This window comes from Erigeron canadensis, chromosome 1, assembly GCF_010389155.1.
Source record: "Erigeron canadensis isolate Cc75 chromosome 1, C_canadensis_v1, whole genome shotgun sequence".
NCBI lineage: Eukaryota > Viridiplantae > Streptophyta > Magnoliopsida > Asterales > Asteraceae > Erigeron > Erigeron canadensis.
Genome location: NC_057761.1, coordinates 26,125,773 through 26,136,625, shown reverse-complemented (window position 1 = coordinate 26,136,625; position 10,853 = coordinate 26,125,773).

Sequence of the window (10,853 nt, the reverse complement as noted above, 5' to 3'; positions counted from 1 at the left end):
TAATCGTCATCTCTACTTCCTTATAAAACATATTCTCCAATTAATAATTTTGTCTTTGAAATATTTTATTTGCCCTTAGACAATCCAAAAAATACCCCAATTTTACTACCCCTAAAATTACAGGCTCCTTATGTAAACTCGGTTGCTTTGCAGGTTATTTTCTAAAGTTATTGATCAAAGGATCGTTATGGACTGGAGTTATCTTTCTTTACCATTCATATGATGAAAAACTTCACATTGATTTTTTTTTTTTCCTGTGCTTGCGATTTGCGTTATTAATAGTAATTCAGTTGTTTTTGTTTATAATTTTTGGGGTTCTCTTGACAAGACTTTGGGTTTCTTTTGAGATTGCTATTTTTTTATTTGTGTTATAACATTTTAATGCATTGAAACTTCCTTTGTAGTTATACCCTTTATGTCAATGTATGTTTGAATATACCTATTGTTCTACATGTAATGGATATCCTAAAATTTATCCAAAATGTGCCCTGCACTTCTGATCCTCAACATACAGTGAGACCATTTTGCTTTAATTTTTGAGCTTGCTAATTATTTTCAGTATCATATGGGATAATGAGATGTTTGCAACTACTACTACTTTTATTTGCCTTTGGGACTGTTGTTGATCCTAGGTTTTTGATACTTAGCAGTTGTGGTTATGGGCTCCGTTTGTGGTTATATTTGACTGTTGTTTTCTTCCCACTTCTTGCATTTTAATGATTTTCATTTTTCTAGGTATGAAGCGAATGGGGGCTTACATGTTCCGCAGGGTGATTCATTATTTCATTTGCTCCCGCGGTATTCATTTGTTGTTGGTGTTGACATTTTACACTCAAGTTGCTCATTATTATTATTATTATTATGTTTGTTGTTTTGTTATTGTTGTTGTGTTGTTGTTCGTCGTCGTCGGCTAAGAGGACTGACACGGTCACATTGTAATTCACTTTTTATATTATTCAATTTAAGGATGCTTGAATGTGTGTTTTCGAACATAACCTCTTGGTTTATCTATTGGCATATTATTTGATCTAGATAAATAGTCTCTAAATATGATGATGATCAATGATCCCGAATTTGATTTTTCATCACGATCCCGAATTAGTTTGTTTAATGACCTTATCGTGATTGATGATGATCACTTTATTGTGATGATGTTGATGATGTAGCTGGTATGTATCTTTGAGTAATTACTTGGTGATCACGATATAAACAATGAGATTGAAATAGGATGCACAATTAGTGAAAAATGAAAATCAATTTAATGAAGATTGAAATAGGGATGCATAATTTAACGGGCCAGTAAAGAATATTTGGGTTTGAATCTTTCACCTTTTCAATCAGGATGTGATGTTTTACTTTAGTGGCGACTTCTTTCAAAGGCTCATCAATGGCTGGATGGTGGTTTGCAAGTGTTTTGCTCTTCCAACATCACCATGTCATCATCCTTTCTAAATTTATGTTACTATTATATTAAGCTGTAAACCAGCAATGTAGTGCAACTTATATTTGCATGCTTCAATGTAATTGCTATCGCTGATTTATTTGAAGTTTGCAAGTTTTGTGTGTAAAAATAGTTAATTGTCAAGAATGATGGGTTTACTATTTGGTTGATTTTTGCAAAGCAAAAGTGTGATTTTAAGAGTACTTTTAATAAATAATATAACAAGTAATGCGTTGTACATTGTGGTAGCCGACGCATAGCCAATGATTGTTGTGCTGCTGCATCACGCAGGTACCATCTAATTTGAATAACTAATGGACTATTATCCTGTCAAACAGTATCACCCGATCATATTCAATCATGACAAAAGAAAACCTGTCAATCCATCATAGATGAAAGAAAACTTCATGGTCCACCATGAAAAACCCATTTTTGTTTTATGTGTGACTTGAAACCCATGACTTCCTCATTATTGAAATCACTTGATGTCTTATTTTATCCACTCAACTATAAAACTAATCAATATCCTAATTTGGGTTCCTCGTTAATAAATCTTAGATGTTATGTAATTTATGTATGTATGTTATGAACGAAAACACACCATAAAAATGACGAACATACACCAATAATTATAAATATAATTTATTTGCGGCTTTCCATGATAGGTAAATGAAACACCACTAATTTCCACGCATTACTCATTAAAATAAATAAATTAATTGATCCAGTACGTAGATGAATTAGAAAAAAATACATTTTAAAAAGAGTAATCGATAATCGTCCTTGTAGTTTGTCCAAACAGTCAGGTTTCGTCTTTTAACTTTCAAATCTCAGAGACCATCCTTTATAGGCATAATGTTCACACTTGATCCTTTTCGAAAACGGACGTCAACTCGAATCCGTTAACACCTTCACGTGACTTCCGCATGAGGGTATGTGTCTTTTCCAATGCTAAAGGACCATCTATGATAATTTTAACTGAAAATTTTAAGATCTAAAAATGTAGACATTCAAACCCATAAGTGCAGAATCTACAAATTTCATATTCAAATCTTTACATTTATAAGATCTAAAAATTTAGATCTCTTCCAGATTTAACACAGAGACAAGCATGGCCTAATTTCATGTGCAAACTTACATTCCAAAATTACGGGTGGACTTTTGTTTACAACCAATCCACACACACACATAAACTTTTTAGTAATAATAAGATGATTCCTTATATCTCTGTTTCTTTTTTTCTCGTCTTCCACACTTGCCGCCTTCACTCGCTACTTCCTGTCACCACACCACCACCAAAACCACTCCAAAATTCATCACGTTACATTCTCATTACATTCATCACATTATTCTCAATCTCACTATCAATTTATAATACATTGGTTTCCCCGAAAACCATTTATTTAGAATAATGTAAAATTAATCTACTATAAATTTGTACACCGGCCAACTTGATTGAAGTACAATTAAGAAAGAATGACATGGATGTAGTAACTCGCGCCTTATACATGAATTCGAGTGAGAGAGAATCAGTCATGTCAATAGCCCGTTGCTTCAAGTGGCTTACTTCTAAAACTAATCTAGCACTATAGGAAGGTCGATGGTGGTGGTGCGACGAATGATGGCCGGCGAGTAAACAACACTACCGTCGGAGACCATACTTCCGACGATAACACACACGGGGTATATATACCGAGTGAATATATAGATGAGAGCACCGTCGCCGCCTGTGACCAGACAACACCTACCGCCAACTTCTATAAACCACAACCACCGTCGCCCTCTGTTCCTTCCTCCTTTCCTTATCGTTTTAGATCTGAAATGGGTTTATATATACATACAGATATACGCACAATATAGTTATAGATTTTGTTATGTAGATTGAGATGGTACATGGTTTGTGGTTGTGAATGGTAGTGGATTGAGATCTAGGTGAAGATGATTCTTTTCCAGTAGTGAATAAAGGGAAAAAAAAGAGGATATATGCACATATATGTTAAGAATAAAGGAAGAAAAAAAAGACGAGACTGAAGTCAAAGGGTAATAAATTACAAAAGTACCCTCACGTGAAATGCACATGAGGGACTTAACAGAATCCATTTGACATCCGTTTTCGAAAAGGATCAAGTGTGAACATTATCCGCCTATAAAGGATGGTCTCTGAGGTTTTGAAAGTTAAAGGAAAACCCGCTGTTTGGACAAACCACATGGAAGATTATGTTGATCACTCTTTTAAAAATCATATTTGATCGTGGTTATTTTCGTCCTAGTACCTTTTTGTGTCAAAAGACGTTTAAACTTTGACCTCATTTCTAACACATACAAGTCATATAAGGATATTTTCCGTTTGTATACTCTCGCAACTTTAGTCCTTTTCATTTGCTAGCACCGATGGTCCTTAAATTTTACACTACCATGATCTAAATTCACATATCTGTTTCTTTAAATCCGGTTTATTATACTTACAATCAAAGTTGTAAAAATCGGTCGACTCGACCGATATCTCGGAATTTACTCGGGATCGGTGAATTGAGGATATGATGTGACTAATTTATACCCATTACCCACACCTTATTGACCTGTTTCTTATGTGTTTTAAGTCTATATTTCATGTGCATTGACGCGTTTATGGCGTTTGTTAGTGGTTTCAGGCGCTAGACAGGTTACGTGTTTATTTGGTACATTTTCGGAAGACTTATTGGCCTTAAAGATGAATCATAACCGAGAGTTGTTCAAGGAAGAAAATGGCGAGTTTAATCGTAAAGAAGATTTCCACATTAATCTTACCACTGCGCCGCAGTGGAGGTACACATGCTCACTGCGCCGCAATGGGTATAGTTGTTCTTAAGAATTTGATCAGAAGAAAAAGGCTGCGCGCGCAGTGGGAGGGAATATAGCCACTGCGACGTAGTGGTTGGAAGTCAACTAGGGTGTCCAAGTCAAAGTTTCGACTGCGCCACAGTCGTGGAAGCTCAAGATGATGCGCCGCAGTCAAGTGAAAGAAAACTGTATACCAAGTCAAAGTGGATGACTTTTAATTATATTGTCTGAAGTCTTTTAAGTTTATGCAATTACTTTGCAAACCCTATTTACTTTCATTGTCAAGGGAATTTCAAAGCAACACCGTTTTCCAAACCATTTCATAAGCAACTAATCATTTCCCATCCCTGAGAACGAACTCAGACTTATCTGTTAACTATATTACAAATGATCGGGTCTACTGCCCGTGAGTGCGTAGTAGTGAGTTTTAGGTAGTTTTAGTTTTATAAATTTAAGCTCGATTTGCACATCAAGTTTTTGGCGCCGCTGCCGGGGATTGTGTGCCGATTTAGTTGTGAATTTACTGGTTTGATCCTTCTCACGCGTGAGGAAGTTATTTGTTTTATTAGTTTAGATTTGTTTTCTTGAATTATCGCAGGTGCATTGACGTGTGGTGTTAGTTGTGTTTTGCAGGATTCTTTCATAGTTGATGATTTTGCGTTCTTCGGGGCGACCTCTATTTAGTCCATTGAAAACTCCACAAGACGCAGGATCAACTTTACAGCACCACTAATTCAGACGAAGAAGGCTTCTATCTAGAGGAATTCTTTAAGTTTGCACTTGTGAAGAAGAAATGGGTGACAATCCACCAAGAGACCCAACGACATCCTATGGTAACCGAACCCAAACCATTCCTACGGCTCGTGGTTCCGCTATTAGACCACCGGTGTTGATCAATTTCAACTTGAACCTAACCATCTCAAGAGTATTGAGGAACAGAAATTTGATGGTAAGAAGAAATGGGATCCTTATAAGCCTTGGAGAGGTTTGAGAAGTTAGCAAGGCTTTATCAATATGACCAAAACCAATGAGTGCCGTTAAACTTGAAACCTTTCCTATTACTCTCACCGAGATGCCGAAGATTGGTTCAATGATCTTCCCGAGAATTCAATCACTACTTGGGATCAACTCAAGGAAGCTTTTATTGGAGAGTTTTTATTCGGTTAGAACTCAAAGACATTGGAAAACTTGATAAGGTCCTTTGTGCAAGAAGATGGGGAAGATGTTGTTGATGCATGGATCCGATCAAGGAGATGTTGAGAAATTGTTCCGGATATGAGTTGACAAAGGAGAAGTATGTTAAACTATTCTTTGATGGTTTGAATAAGAGTTCCAAAAGAGAGATGGGGTATGCTTTCGTGGAAGTTTTAGTAGATCACTCCAAATGAAGGTTATGACATTTTGGAGCGTATGGTGAAAGATAATGCGGGCATGGATGATAAAAGATTTTTGAAGAATGAGAGCCGATTTTAAGCAAAGTAAGGTTGCAAGAGCAATGGAAGCAACAGTTCTAGTGTCATTGATGAGACACAAGCTTTGTCTGCGCGAATGGATAAAGGATTCGCTAATCAAGAATCACGGTTTGGATATCTTGAACGTGATGTGAAGGTACTTGCTGATGGGTGTGATCACTGTAGAGACACACTATTCTGATGAGTGTCCCAACCGGGCCTGAAGATGTTAGTTTGTGCAGAATCAACAAGGAGGTTTTTCAGAGAAACACCGGTTTTCAGAACCGTCATCAGGTAACAATTCTTATAACTCTTCTTTTCCTGCTAATCTCTTCTCGATTTTCTGGTAACAGGTGGCAAAGGAGCATTATCAAGTCAGCCACAGCAGCAGGAAACTCAACAAAGCCAAGGATCGGCTCTTTTTTCTCTACTACCGATCCTAATGCCGAGTTAAGGGAAATGATGAAGCAGATGATGAGAATCAGATGAGACAAACACAAATATCCTGATATAAGGGAGGATACTAGGGAGTTGAGTGAGAGGCTAGATAGGATTAATGGTAAGGTGGGATGAATGCCAAAAATCAGGATATTAGTTTTAAGGATCTTGAAAGTAGGATGGCGGCTAGCACTAGGCCCCAGGGTGCTTTGCCTAGTAACACTCAGCAGAATCCGAAGCAGAATCAAGGTCTAGCAATGGTCAGAAGTACACTCCACCACCTATTCGTCAGGAGCAAGCAAGGCCATTACTACTCGTACAGGTAGATCCTATGCCCCTCCTCCTAATCCTAATGATTTTGTTTCAGATGTGCAGGATACAGGAAATGAAGAAGCTGAAGATGTTATGAGGAGATTGTGATGGAAGATCAACCGACTGTGAAGACTCCGGTTACTCCACTGAAACCGGCCGTGACACCCGAGGCTAAGCCATATAAGCCTAAGGTTCCATTCCATAGCGATTCAGGAAACCTAAGCTGAAGGAACAGTATGATAAGTTTGTTAATATGATTAAAAAATTTCACATTAATGTTCCTTTAGTTGATTTGATAACAGGGAATGCCAAACTATGCCAAGTTTATCAAAGAACTTGTGACGGATAAAGGAAAGATGGATGGGGTGAATGCAACTTATTTGAATGCCGAGTGTTTCTGCTATCTTGCAGAGCTAACAGATTCACCCAAGCTTGAGGATCTAGGGAGTTTCCTTATCACTTGTTCTATTCGTTCTTTGACTTGTAAGGCACTTGCCGATTTAGGTGCTAGCATAAGCTTGATGCCTTACTCGGTATGGAGTAAGTTGCTTCCGGAATTTTGAGACCTACTTGCATGAGTATTCGTTTAGCTGACCATTCCTTTCAGTATCCCATTGGGATTGCTGAAAACATGACTGTCCAAGTAGGTCACATAGTTTTTCTTGTTGATTTTGTGATCCTCGAAATGGAGGAGATACTAAGGTACCCTTGATTTTAGGTAGACCATTCATTAACACTGCGGATGCTATCATCCGGTGAAAGATAAGGAATCTCTTTGGGTGTGGGTACTGATAGAATTGTGTTAATGTTGAAAGATCTATTAAGCATTCTTATTCTAATGATAGTCTTGTTTCAAATTGATGTCATTGATGATGCTTTGGATCAGGAATTTGAAGAATTGATGGAGATTAAGGTGATGAAGAGCTCACTTGTTTAGGAGCTAGTGATATTGATGATGATGAGCTGTTTGCAGAGGTTATGGCACTGAGTTTGGATGAGACACCTCCAGAAGATGAGAGCTTTGAAAGTAGTTTGCTGATAAAGCTCAAGGGTACCAATTCGGTTGATGTACCCCCTACACACTGGAGCTTAAGCCATTGCCTGCCCACTTGGAGTATGCTTCTTGCAGTAAATCCTCTCTACCAGTTGTTATCTCGTCTTCACTCTCGAGTGACGAGAAAAATCTTCTTTTGGCCGTGCTCAAAGCTCATAGCGGGCTTTTGCTTGGAAGACTAACGAATTCCAGTATTAGTCCTGATTTTGCATGCATAAGATAGATTTTGTTGATGATGTTAAGCCCGTTTCCAGCGACAAGAAGGCTTAATCCGAATATGAAGAGGTTGTGAAAAAGAAGTAATTAGACTGTTAGATGCAGGGATCATTTTCCTGATTGCCGATAGTTCTTGGGTAAGTCCCGTCCACTGTGTTCCCAAAGGGGGCATGACGGTAATTGAAAATGAAAACAATGAACTTTTGGCTACTAGAACAGTTATGGGTTGGCGGGTTGTATTGATTACCGTAAGCTTAATGATGCCAACACCCGTAAAGATCATTTCCCCTCCCATTCATTGATCAAATGTTAGAAAGATTAGCAGGCAATGAGTATTTTTGTTTCTTAGACGATTTTCAGGGTACTTTCAAATACCCATTGATCCAAAGACCAGGAAAAGACCACTTTCACATGCCCCTTTGGTACTTTCGCCTACCAGCGAATGCCTTTTGGCTTGTGTAATGCCCCGGACACCTCCAAAGGTGCATGATAGCTATTTTCCAGGACATGCTTGAAACCTCAATAGAGGTTTTCATGGATGATTTCTCGGTATTTGGGGATTCTTTTAGGTCTTGCTTGCATAATTTAGATAAGATTGACTAGGTGTGAAAGGGCTCGTCTAGTTTTGAATTGGAGAATGTCATTTCATGGTGAGCGAGGGATTGTTCTAGGTCATAAGGTGTCTAGGCCGGGATAGAAGTTATAGGGCCAAATTGATGTAATAGCTAAGTTACCCCCGCTTTCCAATGTGAAAGGGATACGTAGTTTTCTTGCCATGCCAGTTTCTACCGGAGATTCATTAAGGATTTTCTAAGATTACTCGTCCGATGACCCACTTGTTGGAGAAAGATGTCCTTTTGTTTTTGATGAATCTTGTTTAAGTGCTTTTCAGTGCTAAAGGAGAGTTGACTAATTCTCCCATTATGTTGGACCGGATTGGAATTCACCTTTTGAGTTGATGTGCGATGCAAGTGACTATGCCGTTGGCCGTGCTTGGCCAAGGGATGATAAGCATTTCAAGCCAATTACTATGCTAGTAAAACCTTGAATCCCGCCCAGCAAAATTACACTACTACAGAGAAGGAGTTGCTTGCGGTAGTCTTTGAATTGATAAAGTTTAGGTCATATCTAGTATTGAGTAAAACTGTTGTTTTCACTGACCATTCTGCTTTGAAATATTTGTTTTCTAAGCAAGATGCAAAGCCTAGACTTATTTGATGGATTTTGTTGTTGCAAGAGTTGATATCGAATCAAGATAAGAAAGGTGCCGAGAAACTTAGCAGCTGATCACTTGAGCCGGTTGGAGGACCCAAACCGGGAGGAGCTTCAGATGGGAGATTAAGGATAACTTCCCCGATGATATTTAAATGTCCATTTCTAACTCTGAAGGGTTTGCTGATATTGCTAATTATTGGTTGCAGGTGAATACCAAATGATTTCTCGGATAACAGAAGAAGAAACTCATATCGGATGCTAACACTATTTCTGGGATAACCATATCTGTTTCGTACTTGTGCAGATGTATGGTGAGAAGATGTGTCGCGGGAGCTGAAACTAGGGAGATATTGGATGTTTGCCATTATGGGCCAACCGAGGTCACTATGGTCCGTCGTTACAGGTAAAAGGTTTTTGATACAGGTTCTATTGGCCTACAATTTTCAAAGAGGCTCAAACGTTGGTCGAAACTTGTGAGATTTGCCAACAACAAGGAAGCATCATAAGACGGGAAATGCCACAACAAGGAATTCAGGTATGTGAAGTATTCGATATTTGGGGCATAGACTTCATGGGACCATTCCCACCGTCTAACAAGTTTCAGTATATTCTAGTTGCTGTTGACTACGTGTCTAAGTGGGCCGAAGCCAAGGCTTTGCCTACAAACGACGCGAGGGTAGTCATTGAATTTTTGAAGCAGTTGTTTAGTAGGTTTGGTTGCCTAGAGCCTTAATTAGTGATCGTGGAACACATTTGCTAATCATCAACTAGATAAGATCTTCAGAAGTATGGTGTTTGTCATTATTTTTCAACCTCTTATCATCCACAAACCAGTGGTCAAGTGGAAAACACCAACAGGGCATTGAAAAGAATTTAGAGAAAACAGTCGGGGATAACCCCAAGGTTTGGTCGAAAAAGTTAGATGACACCTTGTGGGCGTTTAGGACCGCCTTTAAGACTCCTATTGGCACTACGCCATATAAGTTGCTCTATGGTAAGACTTGTCATTTACCGATTGAATTAGAGCATAAGGTTATGGGCGTTGAGAAATTTGAACCTGGACATGATGGAGGCCTGTGAACTTAGGTTGTTGCAACTTCATGAGCTCGATGAGCTTAGGTTAGGTGCATATGAAAATTCAAGACTTTATAAAGAGTAAACCAAAGTTTACCATGACAAAAGGATCCGTAGAAAGGAGTTTAAGGTTGGAGCAAAGTTTTGCTATTTTTATCAAATTTAAAATTAAACACCAAAGTTAACTTCTAGGTGGATAGGTCCTTTTGTGATTAAACATGTGTATCCGTCCGGTTATGTTGAACTTTTTAAAGGGATGGAAATGGGTCTTTCATTGTCAATGGTCATAGGCTTAAGTTGTATTTGAAGAAGAGCAGGAGGAGGGATGATTGAGGAAGTCCCCATTGTTGATTCGGAAACTTGAAATGAAAGTTGAGTCTAGCTCACGACTCGTAAATAAATTATCTCTTCTCGGAGGCAACCCGTGTTTGACTTTGTGAATTTGTTATTTTTTTATTTATATTTTTTTTGTTGTTGTTAGTTTGACTATATTTGATCTAGAAAAGTGCAGGTGCAATTATGAGGAAAATGGATGAAGGTAAGTATTTTTTTGAAATTTTTCTAAGTGAAAATAGGAGGGTCGTGAACAGTGAATTTGTACTGCGACGCAGTGGTGGTAGGAGAGCCCACTGCGCCGCAATCTAAATTAACTGACCTAGTTCGTGTGTTTTCACTCCACTGCGCCGCAGTGGGGAGGTACTTGTTGACTGCGACGCAGTGTAAATTAACTGTGGTCGAATGAATTTTTGAGCCACTGCGCCGCATGGATAAGGGTTGAGGCCACTGCGTTGCAGTGGACTCGTTGACCGGTCAACCAGGGGTACGGGGGGGA